The sequence below is a fragment of the Coregonus lavaretus genome (assembly GCF_964263955.1).
Source record: "Coregonus lavaretus genome assembly, chromosome: 4".
In the NCBI taxonomy this organism is placed as follows: domain Eukaryota; kingdom Metazoa; phylum Chordata; class Actinopteri; order Salmoniformes; family Salmonidae; genus Coregonus; species Coregonus lavaretus.
In genome coordinates, this window is record NC_139991.1 from 74,068,513 (window position 1) to 74,072,125 (window position 3,613).

Here is a 3,613-nt window from a genome sequence, read left to right on the forward strand (position 1 = left end):
ATCGTCTATAAAATGAAGGGTTCGTTCGTAAATTCACTCTGGCCATCTACTCCGATTTCACTGATGAATTTACGAAAGCGCAATATTTTTTTATTTAACCTTTATTTAACCAGGTAAGCCAGTTGAGAACAAGCTCTCATTTACAACTGCGACCTGGCCAAGATAAAGCAAAGCAGTGCGATAAAAACAACAACAACAACACAGAGTTACATATGGGGTAAACAAAACAAAGTCAAAAATACAACAGAAAATATATATACAGTGTGTGCAAATGTAGCAAGTTATGGAGGTAAGGCAATAAATAGGCCATAGTGCAAAATAATTACAATTTAATATTAACACTGAAATGATAGATGTGCAAGAGATGATGTGCAAATAGAGATACTGGGGTGCAAATGAGCAAAATAAATAACAATATGGGGAGGAGGTAGTTGGGTGGGCTAATTTCAGATGGGTAAGGTGCTCTGACAACTGATGCTTAAAGTTAGTGAGGGAGATAAGAGTACCCATTGAATATGTCCGGTGTCAGTAAACGTCAACAAAAAAAAAACGTAATTTAATTGTTGCCAGCAGCACATTTACAGTCACAAGAAAACAGCCTACCAGCTCTGCTAATGCGAGTAAAATGGTCAGAGTGAGGTGTTCTCTCGTTTGTGTCTGAAGTAGCTAGCCAACTTTAGCCAATTAGCTTGGGTGCTTGACTGCCGTTGTGAGGTCAGAACGCTGGGATCAACCCTACTCCTCCGCCAGAGCGTCTAGTGTGCGCTCCGAGCGCGAAACGCTCTGAATTTGCGAACGCCCAGACCGTACTCTGGCACTCCAGAGTGAATTTACGAACACACCTCTAGTGAAAGCGCATAGGACCGCGCCCCTTTCAGGTCATGGCTAGAAGGGATCCAGCTTTTGTCAAATTATCGTCAAAAGTTTAAATGTTTTGCATTTTAGCTAACCCTAACTCTTTTCATAACCCTAACCTAATTATCCTAACCTGCTGCGTAAAGTCTCCTAATCTGCTACGAAAAGTCCAATTAACGTTAATTTTACAAAAGCTGGACTCTTTCTAGCCATGACCTTCTTTCTGCCGTTGTGGCTCCAGGAACTGACAAGGCTACTCATTTTTAGCATACAAATTTCAACAACATGCTGGTTATCGTGGTTCCAAACGTTGAATAGCTACAAAAAATCTCCGGGGCGAACCATTAATTCAAAAGATGAGAAATCACTTTAAAAAACGGTGATATGTTTTTTTAAAAGGCAAAGGTACAAGACTGTGTACATACGAGAATTAGGGGGCAAACAAACTACTCATCCCATACAATATTGCGGTCTGTATCGTCCAATTACAGAGAAGATACAAGTCACGTGACTTGTATCTGCTCTGTGATTGGACAATACCGACAGTGAGGCTCATGGTTAGTGTAGGTTTTTGGTGCTCTTTGAAACAGAATCAGACCGTAAAAACACGATTTCGCAACACAAACTGAACGACCAGTTGAAAACGGGGAGGGGTTGGGGAACGCTGTCAGCATGGCCACTGCCCTTTAACCACGTCACTCATTGCTTAAAGCCACACCTCGACACACCTACCAAACGATAGCAAACATACCTCAAAAGTTTGTTCAAGAAAGTATTGGGGAAACGTGTCGTTCAGTACAAACCGTTCTGCAACGTAGCAAACGTTCAAGCAAACTGAATGAACAGGTTTCCATCCAACCTTTTTATTGGAGTGAAGTAGCCAGGGGCACAACTTTCACTGGGTCATGTCCCCCCCCCCCCCCCCCCAGTTTTATCATTGCAATGTGATACAAAATTCGGCGACGGAGTGCTTTAGGACCATGCAAATGCCTCCGAGTGGTCGGGTAGGCTGCTTGGAGTGTTCAGTCAGCTGGATTTAGGACTGCTCAGACACCTCAGAGCGTGCTGACAGGTTGTGTGAAGGCAAAGCTTCTGGAAGGCTGGCTGGACCAGCAAGGAAGAGTTGAGCATAGTTCAGTGTGTATGTGTTGCGCTCTTTCACAGAGTTTTAAAAGCAAGCAGAGCAGAAACTGGCTACTCTATAGTTGACTGATGTAGCTGCTGTTTAATTTAACAGAAAAAAACTAAACTAGTGGTTGTGCTGAGCTAGTATTGTAACTGTCATGTACAGTAATGTTAGCTAATGTTTCCTCCCCTCTCGACTGAGGTGAATGACTGAGGTGAATGAATAAGCTACGCTAGCAAGTAGTAGCAACCACAGCGCAAGGTCAGCTCTAGCCTCTAGTTATCTGTCATATAGTAATAATAGCCACCTCATATCGTTATCTAACAGCTATTGTTTGTATGGAAATGTTTTGTTGCCTTTGTTTTGTCCCGTTTCACAAGTAAATGAACTTGGCTAGCTTTCGCTGGTTGATGTATCGTTAGAGAGAGTTGGCCAAAAGTTGGCCAACGTTAGCTATTATTTTTGCCTCAATTACACTAGACCTGAATCAAATGATGAAACCATCGGCCAAATGATTGAAGATTGATATTCTGACTTTCTTTCAGTGCAATGTGAGTTTTATTAGTCAGTATGGCAATGTAACTTTATTGATCTGTCAGTTTCCCTAGCAAATTCCCTACTTTTCACACTGACACAGTAATAAACAGCCCTAATGTTTCAGGCTTCACTGTCACGGTGCACAGAGTGGGACCGATCATCCCGCTCCTGCCCACATCTGCTGGCTTTCTGTCTGACTCCCACCCGCTACCGCAATAACTGGTCCCAAATCCAACCACAGTCCCGCAATGTTATTTTAGGCGTATGTGACACAGCTCACTTGCCAGCCATGGTCCCAGCAATTTTGCGTCCTATAGGCAATATCAAAATGCGCAAATAACTTCAGAAATAGGTTAAATATACTAGAGATTCTCACATGGCCCGTATATTGCATTATTGGGCTATATCAGCCAATATGCTGGATGTAGTTTGAAGAGAGCAGAGTTGGAGAGACTTGCACTTTCTCTTGAGCTAATGTTATAGCCTACCTTTTAGGAGTGGGAAGATTTTCAGATGGAGAAATATGGGTGATCAATATTTAGGCCTATTTCTAGGCAATGTAGTAAACTATAGCCTAATCATAGGCCTATTTAGGAAGTACATTTCCTTGGAAAGATAACTGCCGCGTGCTTCTCCGCCCATGCATAGGCTATACACTCTAAAAACGAGGGGTTCAACAAGGGTTCTTCTACATTTATATTTATGTCATTTAGCAGACGCTCTTACCCAGAGCGACTTACAGTTAGTGAGTGCATACATTTTTCATACTGGCCCCCCGTGGGAAACGAACCCACAACCCTGGCGTTGCAAGCGCCATGCTCTACCAACTGAGCTACAGGAGGCCTCAAAGATCTTCGTAGAACCTTCGGGTTCTTGGCACTGAAAATTGCCCTCAAAAGGTTCTTCCAAGAACCCCATAGGAGGTGGGGTTCATCGAGGAACCTCCTTAGTTGGTGGGGGTTCTTGCAAGAACCTAACTGCCCAACTGAAACATTTGGATTTGAATTTGAAAGGACAGCAGGTGCAGTCACTTAACTGAAAAATGTAAAGATCTCCTCAATTCAAGGTAAGGTTAGTCCCTTATATGATCTAAAT